The 17,195-nt window shown below is 41.6% G+C and overlaps 1 pseudogene; it reads right to left on the minus strand.

Moving 5' to 3' along the window:
• The window catches only part of LOC103260077, a 95,648-nt pseudogene that overhangs the window by 78,184 nt on the left and 269 nt on the right, over positions 1-17,195 (minus strand).

Below are 17,195 nucleotides of genomic sequence, written 5' to 3' on the forward strand. Positions count from 1 at the left end.
AGATGGTTAACTGAGGCATAGAGAAGTAAAGAGAATTGTCCAAGGACTAAGAGACATGGATTTGAATCTGGATGTGCCTGACTCGAACTCACTCTGCCAGATCATTCTGCCTCCCAGCATTACTGATCATCGAAAGGGCATTATTACCAATAAAGAAGGCTGCGATTACCAATGAGAAAGCACCGTGTGCAAAATTATAAACTAGTAATTCTATTTATTATTTTTCTGGGGAGATGAGTACTTGTTATTTAAGTAAGACAACATACCTTATTAAAATTGCCAGCAAACATGTTAACTCCCCTTATTGAGAGAAACTGCTGCAAATGTCAAGATGGGTAGAATTGAAACACCCATAAGGAAATTCAAATACAGGATTGTTTACTAACAGACAGTAACTACACTAAGGAAAGCAAGAAGATTTGGGGCCAAATATGTGACTAAATTAGGTGACAAAGATGATTGTCTTATCTACTCCACTTCATTCTGGATTCCTTAAGGCAAAGGACTGTGATTTCTTTTTGGATTGAACACTGGGGATGGGATTCCAAATGAACAACATTGCTCATTGACCTTTCCTGTTTTAAATGTAGTCGTTCTACACACAAATGCTTCAGGGGACAAACTGGCAATGAAAGGAGCGATGGGCAGTTTGTACAATAATACAGGGTAGTGAAAGCGGTGGAAAACTCCACGGCAATGCCTTGTCTATGAAGCGCAGCAGATATTCAGGTCAGGGGGCTGTTTGCGATGAATGTTGGCCCAGGGACATCAGATCTTCCAGCTTTTTGAGAGAAAATAGAAATCTATACTTTACATGAAATTGTCCGATTTTTATTGCCTTATTTTTTCAAGTTGACAAAATGGTATATATTTATAATGTACAGCAGAATGTTTTAAAATATGTATATGTTGTGGAATGGCAAAATCATGCTAATGAACAGATGCATTGCCTCACATGTTTTTTTGTGTGTGTGGTAAGAACACTAAAAATCTACCCTTGGCAATTTTCAAAACTATAATACATTGTTATTAATTATAATCACTATGTTGTATAGTAGATCCCTTGAACTTATGTTTTCTATCTAACAGAAATTTTGTATCCTTTGACTAACATCTCCCCAACACCACTCCAGTCCCCTGGTAGCCACCATTCTACTCTCTGTTTCCATGAGTTTGACTTTTTCAGATTCCATATACAGTCTTTCTATGTATGGCATATTTCACTAAACATAATGTTTTTCAGGTTCATTCATGCTGTCACCCAAGGCAAGATTTCCTTTTTCTTTAAGACTGAATAGTATTTCATTATGTATATACACCACATTTTTTTTTTTCCATTCATACATCAATAATTGACTAAGGTTGATTCCATACCTAGGCTATTGTGAATAATGCTGCAATGGGCATGTGGGGGCAGGTACTTTTTTGTTTGGCATATTTATTTTATTTACTGTGGATCCAGTAGAGGGATTGCTGGATCACATGATTGTTCTAGTTTTACTTTTTTGAGGAGCCTTTATAATATTTTCCATAGTGGCTGTCCTCATTTACATTCCCATCGATGAAATTATCTGACAAAGGTTGGCAGTTAATTCTTTTTATAAGACGACAGTATGGGCCAAACTCTGAAGCCTCTGCTTTGATGACAATCCCGGTACTGATAGCTCTGACATGTGTCTGAAGACTACAATGAATGAATGCTGATGCCTCAACCAAAGCCATGGTATAGCCTACAGGACATTCTGGTTCTGGGAACCTGTGTTGGCAGGTATGACGGTCAAGGCCTTTGTATGGAGTGGGTGCTGGAGTCCCGTGTGCACAAGCCAGTGACAACACTGGTCCTTTTCCCATTGTGGACAACAGTCAGAGTTCCAGATGCTTTCGCGGGTGGAAACTTATTAACTTGCCCCTGAACACTGGAGAACCTGAGACCCAGAGGAGTGACACATGGCCAGACCCTCCACACTTCACCCCCTCCTGCCCTGGGCTCTTCTCATCACCACACGATGACTTAGCAAATCACTTGGTTGGAAACCACAGAATAGTTTTATTGTTTATCAAGTAAGTTTGGCAGCGGTTTTGTTAACTTTGTAAGAAAGATACGCTTGAGATACCTGGGGCTCACAGCCACCTTTCAGTGATTGTAATCTCTCAGTTTAATTACTCACAACGAACCCTTTTGTGTAAGCATCTTAAAAACCGGCTTCTCTCTCTAACCAAGCCTGACCAGTTAGAAGAGTCTCAAAAAATAAACCAGATCGTTTAAATTACAAAAGTAATACATGTCTGAAAAATTCAAACAAACCCCATGCAAAGATCGGTAGACTGCTTTTATCCTGTCCCACGCCTGCCACTCCCTATAGGTAGCTACTGTGAGCGAACGGGTGTTTCCCCTCAGATCTTTCTGCTCTTTTGCAAAGATGCACATGTGTGTAATTTAATATGTTAAACACAAATAGCAACACACTCTATATGTACCATATTATTCTGGGACTTGCCTTGTTTATTAGATAGTGTATGTTGGAAGTAACTGTCTGTGAAGTTTTCCAACCAATTTTAGCTTATTCATGAAGTTGAATACATGTACAAAGCATACCAAAAGCGCTTCACTTAGATTTGTAATCTTAGCTAGTGGTACATGAGGCATTAATATTCTTGATAACTAAGTGGTACCGCTCTACCCAGACCTATATGACAAGCATGTTGATAACTGAATTTGTAAATTGAGTTATATTGTAAAAGTGTCCAGGAAGTTGACTATTGGAAAGAAGTCAATAATGATTTATTTATTTAGTTTTAGTTTTAGTTTTGAGACAAGGTCTCACTATGTTGCCCAGGCTCCTGGACTCAAGCAATCCACATGCCTCAGCCTCCCAAGTAGCTGGGACTACAGGCATGAGCCACCATACACAGCTTTTTTTTTTTTTAAATGATATCTTTGTAAGAAATTAATTCTCCCTGAGTTATCTATGGTCCACTTTATTCTACTGCTTCTTCCCTCATGCTGCCCCTTGCTATTTCTGAATGCTCCCAGCACACTGATACCACAGGGCCTTTGCATTTGCTGTCCTCTCTGTCTGAAAAACTTTGTTTTTAATTTATTTTATTTTAAAGATGTGGGGTATGATTCAGGATTAGGTATAAAAGTAGGCTTTGAGCCGGGCTCAGTGGCTCAGCCTGTAATCCCGCGCCTTTGGGAGGCTAAGGTGAGTGGATTGCCTGAGCCCGCGGGTTCAAGACCTGCCTGGGCAGCGAGACCTCATCTCTACAATAAATCAAAAAATCAGCCGGGCGTGGTAGTGCATGCCTGTAATTCCGGCTACTTGGAAGGCTGAGGCGGAAGGATCGCCGGAGCCCAGCAGTTTGAGGCTGCGGTGGCCGGGAGCAGCCACTGCACTCCAGTCTGGGCGACAGAGTGAGACTCCAACTCGAAACAAAAACAAAAACAACAAAATAAAAGTAGGCATTGTACAGGTAAAGTTTGGGTCTCCCTTTGGTTCCCATTTTGCCTGGTTTGAGACCAGGTACCCTTATTGATGTTATGTGTGTGTCCCCCTACCCCCGCCCCGACCCAGCAGTTTTCCGGCTCCTGCCAATCCCTTTCCTATAGTATGATGGTAAATGTTCGGGGTCTGCTTAAGAATAAGAACATGTGGTACTCAGTTCTGTGTTCAAAACTTTTTCCTTAAATATCCAAATGCTTTGCTTCTTCATCTACTATAGATCAGTCCTCAAATATCACCCCATTAGCAAGGGCTTTCCTAAGGGCTCTAATAAAAATTTTATTCTCTCACAGTTCTGGAGCCTAAAAACCCAAAATCAAGGTGTTGGCTGGGCTAGTTGCCCTCTGAGATTCTGGGTAGAATCCTTCCCTGTCTCTGTCTGCTCCCAGTGATGGCTAGCAATCCTTACCATTCCTTGGCTTGCAGCTGTATCAGTCCAACCTCTGTCGCTGTCCTTCACATGGCATTCTGCCCTATGTCTGTGTCTCCATCTGTGTTGAAATTTTCCAGTCAGATTATATTCAGTCCCACCCTACACCAGTATGACCTTATCTTTTGCTGAAAATTTATTCTGTTGTGGAAAGAACACTTAACATGAGATCTACCATCCTCATAATTTTTAAGTAAACATTATTTTTGTAGACTATAGGACAATGTTGTTCAGCTGATCTCTAGAATTATTTGTCTTGTTCTCAGACACTTTGTGCCCATTGATTAGTAACTTCCCAATTCTCTCCCCACCGGTCCCTGGCAACCATCATTTCACTCATTGATTCTGTGAATTTGGCTATTTTAGATAACTCATATAAGTGAAATCATGCAGTATTTGTTTTTCTGTGACTGGCTTATTGCACTTAGCATAGTGTCCTCACGGTTTATCCATGTTGTCACATAGTACAGAACTGACTTCCTTTTTAAGGTTGAATAATACTTCCATTGTATGTAATCACATTTTCCTTATCCATTCATCTGTTGACAGACACTTAGGTTGTTTCCGTATTTTGTCTATTGTGCATAATGCTGCAGTTAACTGCAATGAAAGTGCTAATATTTCTTCAGGATCCTGATTTCAGTTCTTTTAGATAAATACGCAGCACTAGGATCACTGGATCATATGATAGTTTTATTTTTTGTTTTTTGAGGAACCTCCATTCTGTTTTCCATAGCAGTTGCCGCCATTTTGCATTCCCACCAATAGTGTACAAGATTCTTTTTTTTCTTTTACATTTTTTATTTTAAAGATGTGGGGTACAATTCAGGGTGGGGTATACAAATGTTGGTTATGCAGGTTCCCTAGTGTACAAGGTTCTAATTCCTCTCCATCCTCAGCAACCCTTGTTGTCTTTTATCTTTTTTATAATAGCTGTCCTGACAGGTGTGAGGTGATAGCTCTTCTTCTTTTTTTTTTTTTTTTTTTTGGTCTTTTTGGTGTTTTTAGAGTTGTGGGGTACAAGTGAGGATTTGCTGCATAAGTAGGTGAAGACTGGGCTTCTAGCTGGCCCTCACTCTCCTTGGTAGTGGACCAGATACTCATTGTATTGTTACATGCCTCCCTCCTCCCTCCCTTCCTCCCTCAGCAGTACCAGCGACTGCCAATCCCACCCTTGTGCTAATGTGACTAGTATTCAGGGCCTGAGTGAGAACATGCAGCGTTGTGGTTTTGATTTGTATTTCCCTGAAGGCTAGTGACATTGAGAATGTTAAAATAAAACTATTGGACATTTGTATGTCTTCTTTGGAGAAGTGTCTATTCAACTTAGCCCATTGAAAAATCAGGTTTTAAACTTTTTCCTTTTTGCTGAGTTATAGGAGTTCCCCATATATTTTTGGAATTCACCCTTATTAGATAGATGGTTCTCCCATTTCATAAGTTGCCTTTTCACTGTGTATTTGTTTTGTTTTGTTTTTAAATTTTAGATGTGTGGGCTACATGTGAGGCTTGCTACGTAAGTAGATTGTGTGAAGGCCAGGTTTGAGCTTCTAGCAAGCCTCCCCTCCCCCAGTAGTGGACATGGTACCCAATGGGTACCTATGTGCCCCTTATTATTGTTTGTTTTTATTTTTTATTTTTTGTTTATTTATTTATTTGTTTGTTTGTTTGAGACTGAGTCTTGCTCTTTCACCCAGGCTGGCGTGCAGTGGTGGGGATGTAGCTAACTACAGTGTCCAATCCTTGGGCTCAAACAGCCCTCCTGCCTTAGCCTTTAGAGGGCTGGAACTACAGGCCCACACCATTATGCCAGGCTCAACCTTTTCACTGTTGATTCTTTCTTTGTAGTGCAGCAACTATTTGGTTTAATGTAGTCCTACTTTTCTAGTTTGGGTTTTGCCTGTGTAACTGTTTTCTATTAGAGCAAGGTTTTAAGCTGAAATTTTTGCCAGCCTAAGAGTTGTTTTATTAAGGAAAGAATGTATATTTGATGATCTATTGTAAAATGTCCAGATTTCTTTTTCAATGTTTTTCATTAAAGGGAAGAAAGGGGTTCACCCTTAACAACACAAGATGAATGCCATGTTTACATTTCAAAATTCGAAAAAATAAAAAGAAAAGAAAAAAACATTACCAGTGACCCGGATAGTCCCTGGAGCCAAGGGCATTTTGTCAGCAACAAATGATATATCTCTAAGCTAATAAAGCTATTAATCCTCAGGTATTTTACATAACATGGAGGCAAGATATAAATTAATGTTTTTTTAAAAACCTGCCGTAACCAAATTCATATACACAGGTATACAAATTTTGGAAAGGTTGTGCACAAAACATTTGCTTGGCTGTCAAAATGCACTGCCCACATAAAATGGCTAAACTTCCAGCAAAGCTCAGGAAGCAGTCTGATGTAATATGAGGTGACATATTACCAATAGACTCACTGAGTTCCAGACTCTTAGGAACTTCAGACTCTGCAGCCCTCTACAACACCCCCAAGGGGCTGACAGGGGTAGGAATTGGTAGTTTCCATAGCAAAAAGAAACCTCAGCAGTGAAGTGGCTTTGGTGATCTAGTAATGTGACCTCACGGTAGGAAGCAGATCTGGTTCGCACCCTACCGCCTGTCTTTCCATTTCTGCCAGTTCCTGGCTGTTTGAGTTAGGCCTCTTCAGGCCACAAGTAACAGAAATGGGAAATTTGTTAACAAGGATTTGGGGGTAGCTCAGGGAACCCAAAAGCAGGAGTCATTTGCTTACTTTATCTGACTGTATGTCTGCTTTATTTCTACCTCCATGGCACATGACAGAGTTATCTGTACCACAGTGTGGTCTCCAGTTTTTAATGTTCTTCTTTGCTCAACAGATATTGGTCAGGTGTCCAGCGCAGGGTCAATTGGCTCTGGCCAGGGGCTAGGTCATCTGGCTCAAACCAATGGTGGCCAGTCTCCTCTGCCATTCCCTTCAATGGATAGTCCAGAGGAAGGAATTTCTCTCATAAAAGCATTGTAAGATGGTGGACCTCACAAAATGTCATCTAACACATTTTGAAACCTGGGGAAAAATTACCTCATATCTCTGAGCCTGTTTTCTCCTCCATATGATGGAGATAGAACCACTTGACTTCCTGTATTGTTGTAGAATTTAAATAATTTGAAAATGAATTGTAAACTCTAAGAGCTCTAAAAAATGTGAGCTCTTACTCTTAGTCTGGAACAAGTATTTATTGAGCACTTACTACACACTGAGAACATTTTTTCAATACAAAAGTAAAAAGTAAGGCCAGGAGCGGTGGCTCATGCCTATAATCCCAGCACTTTGAGAGGCCAAGGTGAGAGGATTGCCTGGGCTCACATGTTCGAGACCAGCTGGGGCAACTTGGCGAGACCTCATCTCTACGATAAATCAAAAAATTAGTTGGGCTACCTGGAAGCCTGAGGCAGAAGGATCACCTGAGCCCAGCAGGTTGAGGCTGCAGTAGCTGTGAGCATGCCACTGCACTCCAGCCTGGGTGACAGAGTGAGACTCTAACTAAAAAAAAAAAAAAAAAAAAAATGAAGAGAAATCCTAGGAATAGAACATAGTTTAGTAATGAAGAGCACAGGTTTTGGAATCAAACTGGTCTGAGTACAATTGTTCTACCACTTATTAGTTGCATGGCTTTGAACAAGTTTCCTATCTGAGCCTCAGTTTCTTCATCTATAAAGTAGGAGTATCACTCTTTTTTACTGTCTATATGACCTTACTTGATCCAACCTCTGCACAGCTCTCCCTGGCCACCCCAGGCATACAAGGCTCTCTAGCTAGGCTTCCCAGTGGTTCCTCCCATCTGCTGAGCCTGTCCCTGCCTCACGGTCTTCACAACTGTGGTTCCCTCTGTCTGGAATGCTCTTGCTCCTGATCTTTACAGAGTGAGCTTTTTCTCCTTCTCCTTCTCCTTCTCCTCCTCCTTCTCCTCCTTCTCCTCCTCCTTCTTCTTTTTTATGTTTTTGCTTCTCAGAGGTAACCACCTTACCTAATAATGTACCAGCCTGGGTGACACAGTGCGACCTCTTCTTTACAAATAAAAAAAAAAATTAGCCAGGCATTAATGGTGCTCGACTGTAGTCCCAGCTACTCAGGAGGCTGATACAGGAGGATCATTTGAAGCCAGGAGGTAGAGGCTGCAGTGTAGTGAGCCAGGATTGTGCCACTGCACTCCAGTCTGGATGACAGCATAAGACTCTGTCTCAAAAAACAAACAAACAAAACCAAAAAACACCTGCATAAATCCAGGGGTTTTTGTTTTTGTTGCTATTGCTGTTGTTGTTGTTGTTGTTGTAACTGTATCCTTGGGCCTGAAACATTGCCTGACTCTGGAAATGTACATATTGTCAAAAGCATGAATGATAAATGAATACCTCATTTTACCTGACAATGTAAAATGTGATGACGTAAGTTGTAGTATGAAGGTACTGAGCAAATCCTTGGCACAGAGTAGGTGCCTGTTCTGGGTTGAATAGTGTCCCCCCAGAACTCATGTCTACCCAAAACCTGTGAACATGACCTTCACAGAGTTTTTGAAGATGTAATCATATTAAGATGAGGTAGGTCATACTGAAGTCAAATAGATCCTAATTTAATAATTTGTACCTTTATAAGAAGAGGGAAAATTGAACACAGAATGCCACATAGAGAGAATGCCATGTAATGACAGGGGAAGATATGGGAGTGATCCTGCCATAAGTCACAAAAGTCCAAGAATTGCCGGCAACCACCAGAAGCTAGAATAGATATGCACTAACCTTGCCAACACCTTGATTTTAGACTTCAAGCCTCCAGAATTGTGAGGGTTCTGTTAATAAATGTCTGTTGTTTTAAGTCGCTCAGCTTACGGTAATTTGTAGCTTTAGTCTTAGGAAATTATAACACCTAATTAATCAATAAAAGTTAACATTATTTGTATTAATACTTTAGCTCTTGCTGCAGTAACTCAACTTCTGGTGGTGATGAGGTGAGCATTCACCACATAACTACTTTTACTGTGAAGATTCTCTGCAGCTTTGCTACTAGACCAACCCACTCAGCCCTGGGATGCAGCAGGTTTTCCAGATCATGTTTGGTCCCTGTCCCAGTCCCCAAGGTAGACAAGTGGCTTCCAATGATACCCCTGTACCAATAGCAACTCTGACACCTTGGAAAACACCAGACTGGAGCTTCCTGACATAGTAGGGGGAATGTGGCATTCAATTGGGAGGCTAGGGATCTCATATTTTCCCTGCAACTGACTGGGATAAGTCAGTGTTCTTACCCAGATCTGCCATGTGAGGACAAGAACAGACCCTGATGTTTCTATCCAACGCTATGAAAAAAAGATGACCAGATTCACTCATAATAAGAGATGTGCAAATTAATGCTACCATGAGACATTATATTTACTCTATCAGATTTGTAATGGTATAACTGTGTAGCCAAGGGTGCAGAAGAATAAGCAATTTTATTGGCTGAAGTAGAAGATGGCACATCGCTCCATAGAGGTCAATTAAGCAATTTCCAACAAGCACACAGACATTTGATCAAGTAATTCCATCGCTGGGAGTCTGTTGTATAGAACTGTAGGTGGGAACAAAGGTTATCTATTGCAGCACTGTTTGTAGTATCATTGCTTGGAAATAACCCAAATGTTCACTAGAGGATTGGTAAAATAAATTATTCAGACTAGAGTACTGTGCCACAGTAAAAAAGAAAGAAAGAAGTCTTATATTGATATGGAACAATGTCTAAGTACATTGTAAATGAGAAAAGCAAAGCAGAGAACTTTACATAAAGAATGCTATTGACCGGACTCTGTGACTCAGCCTGTAATCCCAGCACTTTGGGAGGCTGAGGCGAGTGGATTGCCTGAGCCTGTGTGTTCGAGACCAACCTGGGCAACTTGGCGAGACCTCATCTCTACAATAAATCAAAAATTAGCGGGGTGTGGTAGCACGCACCTGTAGTTCCAGCTACTTGGAAGGCTGAGGCGGAAGGATCACCAGAGTCCAGCAGGTTGATGCTGGGGTGGCCGTGAGTGTGCCACTGTACTCCAGCCTCGGTGTCGGAGTGAGACTCCAACTCAAAAAAAAAAGAAAAATATTTACTTAAGTATAAAAACCTTACACTTGCCAGATGTGGTGGCTCACATCTGTAATCCCAGCAATTTGGGAAGTAGAGGCAAGAGGATTGCTTGAGCCCAGGGCCTCAAGACCAGCCTGGGCAACTTGGCGAGACCTTGTCTATACAATAACAAAACAAAGAATGCTACTGTTTGTTTAACAAGAAATAAAAATCTGTTGATTCATGTTTGCTTATATATGCAATTGAATGAAATTCCTTTTAAAATCTGAATTATTAAACCTGGGCAACATAGCGAGACCTCATCTCTACAAAAAAATTTTAAAAATTAGCCAGGCATGGTGGTGCATGTCTATAGTCTCAGTTACTCTGGAGACTGAGGAAAGAGGATCAGTTGAGCTCAGAAGTTGGAGACTGGAGTGAGTTATGATTGTGCCACTGCACTCTAGCCTGGGCAAAAGAGTGAGACATTGTCCATTAAAAAAAAAAAAAATCTGAATTACTGAAATGGGCTTATAATGAATCTCCTCATTTCCCTATTTCCAGATACCATTCATCAAATTGCAAACATCACAATTCAAAGACTTCTTATTGCTTCAAACACATACTATAAACTTTATAATTTGGCATTAAGGATTTACTGCTGGGAAGACATAATTTATCTTTCCCATATTTCCCATATTATTTTCCATTACTCAAATGTAGAAACTCTTCACTCCAACCCAAAACATTTGCTTATGGACCCTAGACATGCCAAACATTCCTAGTTTATTGAGTTTTTATGAAAATGTTAAATTTTGTCAAATAGCTTTTCCACATCTCTCAAAAAGATTATTTATTAGTTTCCCAGGGCTGCTGTGACAAAGTACCACAAAGTGGGTGGCTTAAAACCATAGAAGTGTATTGTTTCTCAGCTCTGGAGGCTAGTAGTCCAAAATCAAGTGCCATGTTCCTTCGGAAACCCGTAAGGGAAACTCCCTAGCCTCTTCCTAGTTTCTGGTGGTTGGCTGGCCATATTTGGCATTCCTTGGCTTGCAGCTCCAAAACTCCAGTTGCTGCTTTTATCATCCATTGATGTTCTCTTTGTGTGTCTCTGTCTTTACATGGTTGTCTAAGCATATAAGCATATTAGGGATCCACTCTATTACAGGTTGGGAATCCCTTATCCAAAATGCTTGACATTGGCTAGGTGTGGTGACTCAAGCCTATAATCCTAATTACTTTGGGAGGCCAAGGCAGGAGGATTGCTTGAGGCCAGGAATTCAGGACCAGCTTAGGCAACATAGCAAGAGCTGATCTCTACTAAAAAAAATTTGAGTCAAGATCTCACTTGATCGTTCAGGCTGGAGTGCAGTGGCACCATCACTGCTTACTTCAGCCTCGACCTTCTGGGCTCGGGTGATGCTTCTGCCTCCGTCTCCTGAGTAGCTGGGGCTACATACATACACCACCATGCCAGGTTAATTTTAAAAAAATTTGTTTTATAGATACAAGGTCTTGCTATATTTCCCAGGCTGGTCTTCGACTTCTGGGCTCAAGCAGTCCTCTCATCTTGTCCTCCCAAAGTGCTGGGATTATAGGCGTGAGCCACCATGGATGGACCTTAAAATAAAAATAAAAATAAAGAGTGCTTGGGATCAGATGTGCTTCAGATTTTTTCAGATTTGGGAATATTTGCATTATATTTACCAATTCAGCATCCCTGATCTGAAAATTCAAAATCCAAAATGCTCCAATGAGCATTTCCTTTGAGCATCGTGTAGGTGCTCAAACGGATTTTTGAATTAGGGTTGTGCAACCTGCACAATATGACTTCATCTTGACTAATTACATCTGCAGTGACCCTATTTCCAAATAAGATGACAGCAAGATATCTCATTTTGGGGGAGACACATTCAATTCATAACAGATTGTATGATCTTTCTCCTTAGTTCTATTAATATGATAGGTAATATTGAAGGATTTTATAATATTTAGCCTCCTTTGTATTACTGGAATAAATATCAGTCATAAAATATTGTTTTTTAAATGAATTACTGGGGTCTGATTGCTGATATCCTAAGATTTTTGAATCATATTCACAAGTGAGAATATTCTGTTGTTTATTTTTGGTATTATTACAGGTCTTAAGATCTATATAATTGCTTCATAAAGGGAACCTTAGAAAATTTTTTCATCTATTATCTGGAATAGGTTAAGTTGCATTGAGATTATTAATTAAATGTGGGATAGAATGTTCCTGTGATACCATCTAGGCCTGGTGCTTTTTACGGAGGAAATTTTTAACTTCTTTCTCAAGCTGGTTTATGATCATTTGTCTGGTTAGACTTCTTTACTGGGGTCAATTTTAGTAAGTTTTTAAAAAATCTACTTCATCTATATTTTTAACTTATTTTCATAGAGGTATATAAAATTGTCTCTACAGCTTTAAAAAACTTTCCCCTGCTTTTATTAATTATTTTTCCCTCAGTATTTATAATTTTTTGTTTTTCTGGGGTTTTTTCTTTTGTTCTTTATCAGGTTAGCTAATGGTTTGTCCACTTTGCTGATTTTTTTCCCCAAAAACCATATTTTGCATTTATTAGTTTCATTGTTTTTCTCTTTTCTAACTTAAGAAATTATGCTTTATTTTAGGGTATCTATAACTTTGGCAGATTTGTGAAATAGTTCTGATCCCAGATTTTGGAATTACAGCTGTAGTACATGTAGTTTTTTTGGTTTTTGTTTTATTTTTGAGTTGGAATCTCACTCTGTCACCCAGACTGGAGTGCAGTGTCACCTAGATTGGAGTGCAGTGGCATGCTCACAGCCACCCCAACGTTGACCTGCTAGGCTCTGGCAATCCTTCCACCTCAGTCTTCTAAGTAGCCAGAACTACAGGCACGCACTCATACAGTTTTTTTTTAACTGAAAATTAATCATCTGATGCCCTATTTCTTCCATTATACCATTATTTTCATATTACTGCACACTTTTTTCCTATGTGTATGTGCATCTTATTTCTGCAACAGATGGAAGCTCTTTGAGGCCAAGACTATCTATCATATTTTCTTGGGTCAATAAATATTGACACCGTGGCTATGAGGTTAGAGAATTCATGTAAATGTGAATAACTTGTAGTGGGCAGCTTTGGAAATGGCTCCCAACAATCCCTACCTCTTTGTACCCATATTCTTGTCTCTCTCTCTCTCTCTCTCTCTCTCTGTCTGTCCTTGAATATGAACCGTACCTAGTGACTTGCTTCTGTGAAGTAGAATATGACAAAAGTATTGGGATGTCCATTCTAAGATTAGACTATAAAAGTCTATACTTTATCTTCAGACTCTCTCTGTATCTCTGGATTTTCTGACTTGCTTCCTTTTGTGAACAAACGGGCCACATAATGAGCTATCCTATGGAGAAGCCCATGTGTGAGAGAGTCCTCTGGTCAATAGCCTGGAAGGTAACAAAATCTACCAACCACCACTTGAGTGATGATGGAAGCTGATCTGCCTCCAGCTGAGCCTTGAGATGACTGCAGCCTTGTGAGAAATTGGAGCCAGAGGATCTAGCTAAGATGTGCCTGGATTCCTAACCCACAGAAACTTCAATATGTGTTGTGGTTACCACTATTTGTGGGGTAATTTGTTATGTAGTAACAGAGAACCCATACAAAGCCCAAGTTCACATAATTGTCTCGATCCAGGAAACATTGCCTAGTTGAAAACTAAATAGTCTATATTTAGACTATTTAGAAGTTATTTGGAAGTTACTTGCTCTGTAGAGAAACAACACTAAATCAGAATTTAAAATGCAATAATGCAATTAATACCAATTTTTTTCATTTATATGTAAAGGTATTTTTCCATCATTCTAATTGTAATTCCTTGATTTTAATTCATTGAAGGTATACAGGTTTTCCCTTTAAAGAACTTATGCTTGGTGCCTTCTTTTTAAAAACAATTTATCTGCACGTGAGTATTTAGAATGTGCCAAGTGACAAACTGCCTAGATGAAATGTGCAGATCATGGTTGATCATAACATAGCTTTTTACTATGCAATATTTAACCCCATCGATTTGTTTTTAAACCTGGTGGAGATTGCTGGTTGTCCATACAAAAAAAAAAATATATGTCTTTGTTTTATTCACAGTAATAACATGTAAGCTGTACATAAGGCTGCCCTGCTGGAGATGACATTTCCAAATCTTTCTTGAGGCCATATGATTACATTGTCACTGATGGCACAGTGATGTGTGAACTTCTGCCTCACTTGGGTAATAAGAAATTGCTGCTCACTTGTTCTCTTCCTTTTCGGGAGCTAGACCTTAGATGTGCCCATAACCCAGCTTCAACTACACAAAGAGGGCATAACCTAGGGCTCAGGTCCAGGGCACAATGGAAAAATAAGATGGAAAGAACCTGAGACACTGAGCAGAGCCTTGGAGCACAATCTTCCACCAGCCTCAACTGTTTGCCTTAGAACTGTCCTATGAAAGAGAAATAGACCAGGTGCCGTGGCTCATGCCTGTAATGTCAGCACTTTGGGAGGCTGAGGTGGTACAATGTCTTGAGCACAGGAGTTCGAGACCAGCCTGGACAACATAGCAAGACTACATGGAAAGGAGAGAGGGAAGGAGGGAGGAGGGAAAGGAAGGAGGGGAGGGAGGGAAGAAAAGAGGAAAGAAGGAAAGAAAGAGAAAGAAGTATCTGTGTTCTTTAAGCCACTGTATTTTGGGGATCTTTTTGTTATAACTAGCTCAACATTTACCCTAATACATCTATTGTCAATTCCTTCAAAATATGTCATCTCATAATTTTTATTATATACACAATTAGGTAAAATACAAATAATGGGTTTCTGCCCTAAAAAGAAAAAAAAAGAAGTAAAATGTATTTCTCCCAGGTACGACTAATGTTAATCGATCAGAGAATTATAGTTCAGCTTTTTTCCTACAGCATCAGCTTTTTTTTTTGCATGACTTCATGCTACTATTTAGCATCTCTGCACTGCCAGTGCAGTCCTTCAGCTCCACCACTTCTCACAGATGTTGATTTTTGTTAGATTGGTTGGGGAATCTGTGTTCAGAACATCAGTCTATGCCACAAAAGGCTCTGGGGAAGTGTGCCTACCTCTGTCCAGATGGCTTCTCAGTCTCACCCAAGACTCAGAGGCACATTCTCCAGAGGGTTTTTCCTAAATTGGCTCCAGCACAATAAACATTGCTAGGACTATCTTACCAGGTACTTTATAGAGGATTATTGCTTTATTCCAGGCATAAACGGAGGCACACAGTGATTGACCCAGGGGACATCCTGAGTCACTGGAAGATGGAATCAGTGTCTGGTCCTCCAAGGAGATAAAATGCTCTGTCCAAAAAGATACTTCTTTGGCATTAAACTTATACTGCCTTATTGTGTTTTGCTCTGCCTCTTTTTCTTAACTGTGAGAAAGGAAAATCAAAGCACTAAATTGGGGAGATATCTGATCAAGTGTCTTCAGGGGGAAATGTATTTCTTTAACACATAAACAGAATAGTCTGGAATTATTATAGCTTCCAGCTTTTTAGGGTTTTGTCTCAGTGTCTGTAAATGACAGCAAGCAGCAGAGTGGAGAGAGAGGCCAGATACAGCTGGGGTGCGACAGCAACTCTGTGTGCTTCTTCCATAAGAAGAAAACGGCAACCCTCAAGAGTTTCATGGCTCTCCCAGTCCCCTTGACCTTGTTCTCCAGGCAGGACTGGGAAACAAGAAAAGGGGAAACTAGGGCAGGAGGGAGAACAAATCATTCTGGAAAGTCACATCCCAAAGACTTCCAGGCAGAAAGGACAACTGGATAAACAAGGTGATGACAGGTGTTCATTCCTCATCGTTTGTGCGACCAAATGCTTAGTAAGCTTTGCATGGGCAGCCAGCCTCCGGCTGCAGACGGAAGACAGGTTTGAAGGAAGACACAAGGATTGAATTGCACTTTTGCACCGGTGCCTAAGTTGTTGCCTCTCGCGGGATCTCAGAACCCCAGGAGGGAGACTTACGGGGGACACCGGAAAACCAAAACCAAGGCCAACCCGCGGGATGATTCCTTTGCTGCTCTCCGGCTGAGAGCTCTAAAGCAGGAGTAGGTGCTGTGAGATGCCCAGTCCTCTCCCCGGTCCTTCAGCACCTTATCTCTTTGGGTCTAAAGTCCCCGAACGGTCCGGTCCGGTCATCCTAGTACTATTTTTAAAAGAGAGGAAGATTGACCGGCGCAGTGACTCAGCCTGTAACCCTAGCACTTTGGGAGACCGGGACGAGAAGACTGCCTGAGCCCGGGGTTCGAGACCAGCCTGGGCAGCTTGATGAGACCTCGTCTCGACAATAAGTCACAAAAACTAGTCAGACGTGGTGGCGTGTGTCTGTAGTTTCAGCACAGACTGAGGCGGGAGGATCACCTAAGCCCAGCAGGTCGAGGCTGCGGTGGCCGTGAGCATGGCACTCCAGCCTGGGCGACAACAGTAAGACTCCTAATCAAAAACAAAACAAAACAAAAAAAACCCCCCAAAAAAAACGAAGAAGAAGAGAGAGAGGAAGATAGAAAAGAAGTAGGAGTGGGAAGCATCTTCGTTCTCAACGCGGAAAACCGAGAAGTGCGTCTCCGCTCCCCCCAACACACACCTAAAGGTGCCTGCCCAGTTGCCAAAGCACAGGGCAGGAGCAGCGACGCGGAGGGTGACTCAGGGCCCACTTTGAACGCCCTGGGTTCTTGAGCAAGGTCGAGGGTGTTCGGGCCTCAGGGGAGATGTTGCATTATGCAGAGTTGGGAAAGAAGTGGGGGTTTTCCCTAGGGGGCTCTCTGTACTCACTGGGAACGAGTCTTGCAGGAAGCGGGCAGAGGTGAAAGAGGGTGCTGGGTGTGGGGAAATCCAACCTCCCTTGGGCTTAAGGGTCGCAAGGAAGGTCCCTGCGGGAGGGGCCGGCGCCGCGAAGGGTGGACTCGCGCAGGTGCACACGTGCGCGGCTGCTCCCCAGGCGTGCCTCGACCGCCGGGAGGGAGGGGAGCGCGGGCCCGCGAAGAGAGGCGCAGCTCGCACACCTGGACTCCTCGGCCCGGTGGCAAGCTGGCCTCGGGAAAGGCGGGCGGGACGCGGTGCCCGCCCGGGTCCGCCCGAGCCCGCCGGGGCGGAAGCAAGCGGGGACGGGCCTTGCGCAAGGGGGA

This window comes from Carlito syrichta, unplaced genomic scaffold, assembly GCF_000164805.1.
Source record: "Carlito syrichta isolate Samal-C Ts95f unplaced genomic scaffold, Tarsius_syrichta-2.0.1 Scaffold303111, whole genome shotgun sequence".
In the NCBI taxonomy this organism is placed as follows: domain Eukaryota; kingdom Metazoa; phylum Chordata; class Mammalia; order Primates; family Tarsiidae; genus Carlito; species Carlito syrichta.